We start from the raw sequence: 11,489 nt of genomic DNA, 5'->3' as shown, positions 1-11,489 counted from the left end.
CTACCGCTTTCCTGTCAGATCTTCCTGGGGTGGGCTCCTCCTTAATTTTCAGGATCTAACCAAATGGCACCGCCTCGGAGGGTCCTTTCTCTCTTGACCCCTCCTCCCCAGCCCCTCCCCACAGGCCCTGTAACTCATCATTCTGTTTTCCTTCTTTCATAGCCACGTGTAATTATTGAGCTATGAGTCTGTACGGTTTCCCTGCTAGAATGTATATTCTAAGACACAGGGACCTCGGCTGTCCTCTTCACCTGTGTGTCCCCAGCAGCTAGAAGGGGTTTCACCGATATTCTGTTGGATGACTTAATAAATCCCCCCTGGGGCTGCAGTGGGGCTGGGAACGGCCCATAATCTGGGCAGAACACTGGCCTCAGAGACCAGGCAACCAAGCATTGGTTTACCCGTCTGCTCTGGCATACGTTAACTGCACAACCCCACAGAAGTCACTCTGCCTCTTTGCGTTTAATTTTCCTCGGATGTAAAACAGAAGTGCTACCAGTTAGCTTCCCAGGACCGCCGTGAGGCTGGGAGAATTGTGTGACCGCGCAAAATAGATGTGGATTGAGTACTGGCTTAAAAGTAAACCCACACGGTTCATCGGAAGGCAGCAAAACAGCACCTAGGTGCTGGCACACACTGATCTCGTCTCTACAACCTTCGTCAACTTTATCAGGCTTTTTATTTAAGGAGGGTGACGCTTGAGGTAACGCCAGTGGAGGAATAAACAGAAAACCACCACCGGGGAGCCAAATCCAGGCCACCGCAGGTTTTTGTACGGCCCCCGAGTGATGAAAGGTTTTTACATTTTTACGTGGTTGAGGAAAAAAAAGAATAAAGAGACCATTCCGTGACACATGAAAATTGTATGAAATTCAAATTTCAGTGTCCATAAATAAAATTATATTAGACGCCCACTCATTCGTGTGCCGTCTGAGGCTGCTTTTGTGGTTCCAGGGCAGAGTTGAGCAGCGTGGCCCCTAAAATATTTTCTCTTGGGCCCTTTCCAGAAAAAGCGCGTGGACCTTCGGCTGATTGTAGAAAGTGGAAGGGCTTGTCCAAGAGGCTGCTTGGCAGTGGGGAGGACGGCATGGCCTCTGGGGAACTTTCCTCTTTCAGGGCTCTGTGCCGCATGCTCTGGAAGGCCCCGCTTCACCCCCGGCCAGACAAACGGAGGGGGGCCATGCACCTGCAAAGCCTTTGGGGTAAGGAGCCCCAGAGCAGTGCCCCACGGGAGCCCCTTGCCCTGTTGCGGCTCAGCTAATCTCCCCTTGCCCTTAGTGTTTTCCTAGAAGGTGGAAGGTGGGGTGGGTGAAGTGGCTTAACCTCAGGCACATCAACTCTCAAAGCCAGAGGCGGGCCACCCAAGGGAGGAGCCCTGGGTACCCTTTTCCTCCACGTCTGCACCGCGGCACCGGTCTAGGAGGCAGCCTGTGAGAGCCCTGGTAGGTTCTTCTTAGAAAAAAAAAAAAAAACAACCAGGAGAGCTAGCTGCTTCTAGGAAGTGGCCAGTGTGCTCCTAATGACAGGCCTCTCTCTCTGGGGAGCTTATAATCACCTTGGGAGGCTCCCCCTCCGTGTGGCAGAGAACCCTGTGGCCGCGGGGGTGGGGATGTGTGTGCAGGGAAGAGACAGGAATGAAAATGCAAAGGCCTCTGTCCTGAACAAGCCAGGGTGCTGGGGGCGGTCGGGAAGCCGAGGCCCAGGGCACAGTGCAGAGGCAGAAGCGTGTTATTCCAGGGCCTCGTCCTTCTGCTGGCCCCGGCGTCTGCCAGCTCTGGGAAGTCCGGAGGGCTGGGCCGAGCCCCGGCCACTGGCCTGCACACTCTAAGGAAGGAAAGGCCCATCCTACCAAAGACCTCGGGGAACAGAGACGGAACGTGGTCTTGCCCCGCCTTGCTCAGGTCCCAGCAGCCAGCGGCCTCCACCCGCTTACGTCTCCTTCTGTAGAAGGAGACACGGTCAGAAGGCTAGCGGTCAGGGCCAGGCTCCAACACTTAGCAGGTGTGTAGACCCAGCAAGTCACTTGCTACCTCTCCAAGTTTACGATACCCTTTTTTACTAACACCTGTCTCCCAAGGTCATTGTGAGGACCAAGTGCCACGTTGTGCATGAAAACCATAAAGCCCAGGAGGGAATGTTCATGGCAATGAGCTATGATCTTTGGGCCCACCCCTTGCAATGGGCAGAGCGAGCCTCCAAGCCCAAAGTGGCTGAGTGACCTTGAAATAACCAAGGCATAGCATGTCCCAAGCAGAGGCGGAGGCCCGGAGCCTGAGACGTTCTATACAATCTAGGAGATGTGATGGGAGGGAGGCCTGTCCCAGAGCTGCGAGGCCTAGGGAGGCTATCACCGCTCACATCCAGGCAGCCCCCTGCCTGTGTGGTCTGATCTCAGCATCTCTGATGGGGCCCAGCCTTCCGGCTGCTAGCCCAAGATAGCAGTCTGCTTCCTGCCCAGACTAGAACAACAGCCCCTACCCGCCCCTCTGGTCTCTGGCTTTCCTCCTCTGCTCACCTGCTCTGGGCCAAGAAGGTGGAAGAGAGAGGTTTTAAATACATGGATTTCACGTGGCAGTTGCCACTCCCCTCTTTGATTCTCGGAAGGTGTTGCTGAAGTTCTAGAACCCCCCATGGGACCCCCCCCCCCCCGGGGAGCTCAGCACAAAGGGAGTGGGCCTTGGGTTCTGGTCCAGCTCTCTGCCACTCTATAGCCACGTAAGCCTTGATAAGTCACCTCTCCAGTGCTGTGTCCTCATCCTATAAACACAGAACTGATACCTTTCCTGTCTGCTGCTCTGAGTGGTCAGGAGCAAATGGGAGGCGTCTGTGCAAGGGTTTTGAAACCACTGACATTTACATGCAAGGGACTGCTGTTTTCATGGAATGGGGAATGGGGACAAAGACACAGACTGGCAGGGCAAGGAGGACAGAACCTGGCAGAGATGGGGGTGGAAGGCAGGAGATGGAGGGGACAGGGGACCAGGGCAGTGATTGTTTACTGCTCTGTGTCAGGCATTAAATTAAGGGCTCCATGATTGTCACACAACCCTGTGGGATGGGTCCTACAATCCCACTTTGTACGGGACAGCCTTGGCTCAGCAATTTCAGTCATTTGCCCCAAGTTTACCACCAGTAAGCGCATGGCTGGCCAGCAAGCCCAAGTGTGTCTAACGCCAGAGTCTATGATCTTTGCACCCACCAAGTCTCTGGAGAGCCTGTTCTGGGTGTGGGTGTAAGACTAAAAACGGGGGTAGGAGGACAGGAGCGAACTGAAGCGGAGGAGGGGAGAGACAGGAAGTATTCCTCAGAGCAGGGCACAGAGCCTGGTCCACTGAAGATGCCAGTGCTAATGCCAGCCCATACAGTGTTTTTACGCAATGCAGAGAAAGGCCGATGCAGCCACGAGCCTTGCCTAGTTATGCTTGGGGAGTGAATAAATAACATGTACAACTGTATATGGCAGCCCTGGGAGGGGCTCTGAAATTAATTAATCAAAGAAAAAAAAAACCACTAGGGGTGTCTGACTGGCTCAGTCGGTAGAGTATGTGACTCTTGATCTTGGGGTCATGAGTTCAAACCCTATGTTGGGCATGGAGCCTACTTGAAAAAAAGAAAGGAAAAGAAGAGAAGAGAAGAGAAAAGAAAAAACCAAACAAAATCTACAAAACAGATTTTGTGTCTCGTTCCTCCTCCCTTTCCTGGCCTTGGAGCCCAGCAGAAAGGCTCCTCCCACCAATTCCTTCTGTGTCTCTGGGGCCCCAGAGTCTGGAGGCTGGTGGCCCTGCCCAGACCAAGACTCAGGCCTGTGCCTCTCTTTCCTGCAGGCCTGGGGATGGATTGTGCAAAAGTGGTACCATACCCCGAGGCAAAAGGTTAGTTCACAATCTACTTATTAATTACTCACTTGCTTATTATCTTGAGCATTGCATCAGGACCGTGAGAATGGCTTTATAGCCACTTAAATTAGTATCAGCTCCCCTCACCCCGCAGACACACACCAGGCCCAGGTACAGTAGTAACTCCTGCCAAAAGTCACTCCAACCCAGATTTCCTACAGCTCCTGGCACATTCAGGTCATCCCTTCCGGAATGGGAAAAGCTGCCCAGCCCAGAGGATTCCCCACGTCGGATTCCCAAGATGGCGTCTGCCACAGGCCATCTCGCCCATCCCTTATTCCTTGGCTGTACTGCTCTGGACTCAGCTTCATGGGATACTTAGAGAAGGGAGGTTAGTAATATTACACCTTACCTTGGATCGCCTGGGAAGTCCCTCCTCTAGTCTCACTCCCACCCCTCTTGCTGCAGTTCTAGTGTTTTCCCCCTCGTTCGGCCCTCCTTGCCTCTGTGTCAGAGCACTTAATGGTGGGTATGGCAGACTCCTCCTCCTCCTTTTATTTCTGCCTTGCAGTCCAGAGAGTCAGCGCCACAGGAAGAATGGAAGGAGACCTTCCTTGGGGCCTCTTCCCTCGCACCCTCCTGCCCCTTTCTTGACCCCTCTAATTTCCCCACTCTGGAGACTGGGGAGTCACAGCCAGCAACCAAATCCCCTTTGAGCTCTGTGGCCTCCTGGTCTGGGCTCTGTCTGGGCCTGCTGCGGCTTCTGCACTCACACACCACTGAGGTGCAGCACTGATCTAGCGAGAGCTGAGCCCTGGCAGAAGCCGCCAGGCAGGGAACTCAGGGCTCTGACCACACCCAAAAGAGGGACCTCAGGCTCTCTCACTTGCCTCCACTGAGGCCACCTTGGGCAAGTAACTTGGCCTCAGTTTCCCCATCTGTAAAAGGAGGTAGGCACCCGCCTATCTCTGGGGTCATGGCGGGGGTGGTCCAGAGCCGATGGCCGAGAAAGAATTCTTGAAGACGCATTTGGTGCAAAAAGGTGATTTTATTAAAACATGGGGACAGGACCCGTGGGCAGGAAGAACTGCCGTGGGGTCACGAGGAGTGGCCAGTTATATACCCTCAGGTTGGGAGGGGGTTAGGAATAGAGTTAGGTCTCTAAGGTATTTTGGAAGCAAGGTTTCTGGGACCTTGAGGGGCCAGCTGCTGTTAGAAAAATGCCATGTATTACCGGTTAGAAGACCTCAGTCATGAGACCATTCAGATGTCTATCAGAGGGCCATAAGCTTGGAGGATGATTGCCAGCATATATCTTGGGGCAGTTGAGATAAAGGAAGGTTTCAAAGGATTTTTTATATGTTAAAGTAGACTTACAGGACCCTGGTTGGCTGGGGGGAGGGCCAGAATAATGTTGAGCCAAGATTCTCTTTTGCCCCTAGCAAAGCGTCCTCATCAGCTGAGCTCCCAGAGGGAGGTCACTCTGCCTGTGTCAAGGACTCTCGTCAGTGGGCTGTAGGCAGTAAGGGAATTTAATTTTTCATTTGCCTTTGTTTCTCACATCACCGTGGCAAGCACTTAAACCCCTCTCCTTTGTTCTTGGGTAGCCAGGAGTGGCTGGGGGAATAGCACACATATTCCACCTGGGTGGGGGGTACTCTTAGCCTGTCCTTTGCCCTCAGCTTGCCTGATGCTTCCTCATCACTAGTGAAAATCAAACCTGATGTCTGTGAAAGTGTTTTGTAAGCCGGTAAGTATAGCACAGAAACAAGTAATTATCGTTCGCTGTCACCAGCTTACTGGCCTCAAAGCCCCAGCTCAGGACTTCCCGGCTCTGCCTGGCTTCCCTGGACGTCTCCCACTGAACTCTGTGATCATTCTGACCTCTGGAGTTGGTGTGTAGCCTTGAGGTTTCTGTGCTTGCTGATCTGTTGCTGAATCATATCTTTGCAGCACTTTCTATTTCCCTGAGAAGACTGTAACTTCCACGAGGGCAGAGAGCGTACCTTGCATGTTCTTTTCCGTCTCTGCACAGCGTCCTTAGGGTCTGCGTATAAGACAGGGTGGACAAACACACATTGAGATTGTCCTCTAAGGGCGATATTTAGGCAGCAGCCTGCATCCTGAGCAACAAGCTTTCTGCATAAAAATGGAGCCTCCCAGGTTAAGTGGCTTCCTGGCAGGCATCAGGTTACTACATCGTAGCACAGAGCCTGATTTGTAATTGTTATTTAATAAACGTTTGTTGAATGAAAAATGAATGACTGGATGCCTGGTAAGTGGCCTCGGAGAGCCCACGCTTTTTTCCACTGGAGCTCACAGCCTCTCCGAGACCGAGGCCGGCTGGTGAGAGCTCAGGGCAGGCGTGGAGCTGGGGAGCTGGGGAGGTGCGTCGCCTCGGGCTGTCCCTCCCCATTCTCCAACCCCACCCTGGTGAGTTAGCCCCTCAGGCGGTCTGAGCTCCCGGAGTAGAGTCCCCGGCATTCATAGTGACATAATCACCTCCTTGCTCCAGGCATTTCAGAACCCAGCCCAGTTAACAAGTGTCTTTCCCAGTTAGGCACTTACAGGGAAGTTGTCTGCTTCACTCCTGCAACTCTTCAGGGGAAGGAGATGGCATTACTTTTCTCCGCTCCCATTCTAAGCTCCTTGAGGGAACATTCTGCTGATGCCCCTAAAATATGGGAGGCTAAAGGACTCAGATCTGGCCTTTAGAGAAGAGCGGGATGGGTTTCACTGGCTCTCAGCGCTGGGAAGGACTCTTGTACTCACCCAGGCTCACCCTTTACCTGGTACCTGAAAGCCCCCTGTCATACTTAAGAGGCTTACAGCTGATTGGGACCTGCTCCCTTCGCTTCACTCATCTATGATCTGCCTCCTGTGACTCTCTCCTCTGCTCCAGGTTGGCCCTCTGAAGCCATTCCTTTTTGACGTGGATTTTGCTGCCGTCTATAGAAAAGCCAACACCTCTGCAAGGAACATTGGGCCACATTTCCCCACCTCTGCTCTCTGCTCAGCTGGATCTTTCTGCTTTGGAGGTAGTTTCCGTCTCTCCCAGTGATTCCCCAAGGGGCCCAGGTGGGCTGGAGGGAGAACTCAGAAGGAAGTTTAAATCCAGAGGAAAGTTCTCTTTGTAAAAGGATTTCTGGTCTGAGGGAAGTTTCCTGAAAGAAGTATCTTTGAAGGTGTTTGTTGTTATTTTAAAACCTGCTCTGCATTGGGGGGTGGGGGCACTTAAATTGGACTGTCCCCTGCTGTGTAATGAGGACCTGCACTCGCCAGCAGTTTTTTTTTTTTAAGTTTATTTATTTTGAGAGAGTGAGAGAGAGAGAGAGAGAGGGAAGGAGCAGAGAGAGAGGGAGACACAATCTTGAGCAGGCATTGCACCGTCAGTAAGAGCCCCATGCGGGGCTTGATCTCAAGAACCGTGGGATCATGACCTGAGCCTAAACCAAGAGTTGGACACTTACCTGACTGAGCCGCCCAGGTGCCGCTCGTGAGCAGTTTCAAGGCTCTACCTTCTAGCAATGACAGAGGAAGGGGAGCATTGGTGACCTCAGGAACTAGAAGCCACTGCCATCCCCAAGCTTGAGGTGTGAGGTGGGGGCGGGGGGCAAGCTGTTCTTCTTTCACTGGGTTCAATTTCTTCCTTTTCTGTGCCCACCAAGTTTTTGGTCCTGGTGGAAATATGGCCCAGGTGTGTGGGTATAATCCCTCCAGCTCTTTCTTGATTTTCCTCAGACTCTGCTCCGTCTCATTTCTTCACCCCAACCTCTTAGTTAAGGAGGCCCTGGGGCTGGTTTTCCTGCTCAGGTCCCTGGTGACTTCTCATCCCTCTTTCTTCCTCCTTCCTTCATCTTATTTTATCCTTTCCCTTTTTATTTTTTATTTTTAATTTTTTTTAACGTTTATTTATTTTTGAGACAGAGAGAGACAGAGCATGAACAGGGGAGGGGCAGAGAGAGAGGGAGTCACAGAATCTGAAACAGGCTCCAGGCTCTGAGCTGTCAGCACAGAGCCCGACGCGGGGCTCGAACTCACGGACCTTGAGATCATGACCTGAGCCGAAGTCGGATGCTTAACCGACCAAGCCACCCAGGCGCCCCAGTCCTTTCCCTTTTTAAAAAATGATGTTTATCGATCCTTTCTATTTACAAAACCAATCTATGATCCATACAAGAAACCTGGAGATACAGACGTTTCCCTAGTGCACCCCCCACCCCGGCCCCCTGAGATCAAAATCATCCTTCCCACTTATAGAAAGCCAGTATTCACCTTTCGGTTATTTATTTGTTTTTTGTTTTGTTTTGTTTTTTAATTTTTTTTTTCAACATTTTTTTATTTATTTTTGGGACAGAGAGAGACAGAGCATGAACGGGGGAGGGACAGAGAGAGAGGGAGACACAGAATTGGAAACAGGCTCTAGGCTCCGAGCCATCAGCCCAGAGCCTGACGCGGGGCTCGAACTCACGGACCGCGAGATCGTGACCTGGCTGAAGTCAGACGCTTAACCGACTGAGCCACCCAGGCGCCCCTGTTTGTTTGTTTTTTAAAGGAAGCTCCACAATCATCCTGGGGCTTGAACTCATGACCTGGAGACCAAGAGTCGCATGCTCTACACTCTGAGCCAGCCAGGCATCCCTGTGTTTTGTTTTGCTTTTTAAATCATTTCTTCTGTATAGACTTACACTTAAGTGTTTTTGTTTTTTTGTTTTTTTTAAGTAGGCTCCACACCTAATGTGGGGCTTGGATTCAACTATCCTGAGATCAAGAGTCTCTAATCTACCAACTGACTAAGCAAGCCAGGCGCCCCAATATATACCTAATGTTTTAAACTTTTACTTTGGAACAATTTTGTGTTTACAGAAAAACTGCAGAGATAATACAGAGTTCCCATATACCCTTCAGCTAGTTTCCCGTGCTGTCGCCGCAACCACAGTATAATGATCAAAACTGAGAAATTAACACAGGCGAAGTACTATTTACTAAACTGCAGACTTTATTCGGATTCTGCTAAGTCCACTAATGCCCCTTTCTCTCCCAAGATCCAATCCAAGATACCACATTGCATTAGTATAAACCTAATTAAAAAAAAAAATGTATATCCCACTGTGCATACTCTTTCGTAGTCAGCTATTCTCATTGGTAACATATCATCTGTGTTTCCTCTATCAGTTAAAATTATTCTAGGTATGCCTGCGTGGCTCAGTCGGTTAAGTGTCCAACTCTTGGTTTTGGCTCAGGTCATGATCTCATAGTTTGTGGGATCGAGCCCCACATCGGGCTCTGCGTTGACAGCAAGGAGCCTGCATGGGATTCTCTCTCTCTCTCCCTCTGTCTGCCCCTTCCTGGTGCTTGCTCTCTGTCTCTCCCTCTCCAATAAACATTTAAAAATAAATAAATAAATAAATAAATAAATAAATAAATAAATAAATAAAATGCTTTTATGTTATCACCATTTTTAATGGTGACATAACGTTCTGCTATACGGATTTCGCCAAATTTGCTTAGCCAATGGTTTATTATGCTACATTTAAACTGTTTTTAGTTTTTCACCGTATGAAGAATGCTGAGATGAACACCCTTGCACATACTCCTGATACACCTCTCTTTGATTATTTTGCCGCAAAAGAAATTCCGGAAGTGGAACTGCCGTGTCCAGGGGACCCATGCCTCCCCCTTCCTAGAGTACAGCCAGGATTTGGCCCTGCTGGTGGCCTTTACATTCAAACAGACCGCTCACCCCTCAACCGGAGGCAGGCAGGGGAAGAAGCAAAGAGGCCGCAAAGGGACCACGGCCATTGGATGGTGGACGCGGCAGGAGGAGATGGGAACAAGTCCTTCAAGGCTTCTCAGCCTTCTTCCAGGCTAACCAGCCCCAGTTGGGTATCTTATCTCTATAGAAAGAGGATGATGCTTGTTCTGAGCCTAAGGATAATGGGAAGGGGCTGTGGGTGGGGGCTGGAGCAGAAGCTGCTAATGCACTTTTGCCAGCATCTTTGGTTTCTCCAATATCCAGTCAGACTATTAGCAGTTCCCCAAGGATGGCCCTGCTCCTCGCGTCATCCCCCATTTCCTATAAATGGGAAGCGGCTAGGGAGTAGCTGTGTGTGTGTATGTGTGTGTGTGCGCACGCGCGCGCGCGCGTGTGTGTGTGTGTGTGTGTGTGTGTGTGTGAGCGCACACGTATGGGGGTAGGGAGGAGGAAGGAAAAGGGACATGGTGGTTTTCCTACAGATTTAACGGGGAACTGAGGCCCAGGGAAGCCGCTGTGCAGAGGGACCCGGCATTGTGAGTCATAGCATGGGTGTTAGGACTTTCTCTAAGATTCTGAAGTCACTGTGAGCCTCTGCCTTATTTCTGGAGCCCAGAGACTATGGGTATGTGTGGGTGGGTAGTAGTAATTGGACTGAGGGATTGCCTCAGTTTCTTTTTTCCGAAAACAGTAGCCATGTGTTGAGTTGCCATGAGGAAGGAATGAGCTAAGACATGGAAAGCATTTAGAGCAATGCCTGGCACAATCAGTAATAGTTAATGATTATTATCACACCACGAGGCTACACCAGCAGAAAAAGGAGGAGGGAGCATCTTCACAGCAGAGAGCCCTACAGCACCCTGTGCTGGGTGGGAGGGCCTTCACCTGGCTGGGGGAAGAAGGGTCAATCCAGCCAGATTGCTGGATGGGGTCCAGGACCTCACACCACGCTGTCTGCTCACTGCCCTGGGCCCTCCTTGCACTTCCCCAGGCCACAAGGCAGAAGGCATGTAGGCCCCTGGCAACGAGTCAAGGGGGCAGAGAGGGGGTGCTACTCCTCTGAGGCAGGACAAGTCCCTCCTGCTCCCAGTGTTCTTTCCCCAGGCCTCGAAAATACCGTCATCCACTCTCTCCTGTTCTGTAATTTTCCAGCTTACCTGGAATTCCCTCTGACCCCTGCCCTCTTTTCTGGGGCAGAGGAGACACCAGCTCAGGGACCCAGGACTCTACCCTAGTCTCTCTGCCCGCCACACACAGGTTTTCCAAAGGCTTGGGAAAGCCACTGGGGCTCTGGAGGGTCACCTGTTGGAGGAGTGAGTGCTGAGACAGTTTCCGAGTTAAAGTTGGTTAGTGACTCGGAAAGTTCTTGACTTTGCTCTGCTCTCTCCTGCACCCTCTTCCCCACGGCCGCCAGGGCTCCATAGCTTCTCTCCCCCTTCTCCATTTCCTTTTCTTCTTGTTCTTGGCCTGTTAGCTCGGGTGCCCTGAGAGATGATCTGGCCAACTCCTTACAGAGACCCAGGATATGGAAGGGACTTGCTTCACATCACACCTGGTTGGTGACAGGGCCAGCACTGGGTTCCAGTGCCCCAGTGCCCAGCCCAGGGCTACAGCCAACTGGCTCCTCCCCTTCAAAGGTATCTTTCTGTGGTTTTTGTGGCATTCAAGTCAAGTAGCCACATAAACTGGATTTCTCTCCACCCTAGTTAAACTCCCTGAAGGGAAAAAGACACATGTGGGCCTCCCCCACCTCAAGGCCAGCCTGGGCCTCCAGTTCTCTGTCTCCCACCTGCATTGTTCCGCTCTCGTCCACGGCATCCTGGAAACACACAGCTGTTGGGACCTTGCTCAACAGCTACCTGACAAAGGGAACGTTTTACTGGCAGCGTATCGCTCCC

Source organism: Panthera leo, chromosome F3, assembly GCF_018350215.1.
Source record: "Panthera leo isolate Ple1 chromosome F3, P.leo_Ple1_pat1.1, whole genome shotgun sequence".
In the NCBI taxonomy this organism is placed as follows: Eukaryota; Metazoa; Chordata; class Mammalia; order Carnivora; family Felidae; genus Panthera; species Panthera leo.
The sequence above is the reverse complement of the archived record's forward strand: the minus strand, read 5'-3'. Positions refer to the sequence as shown.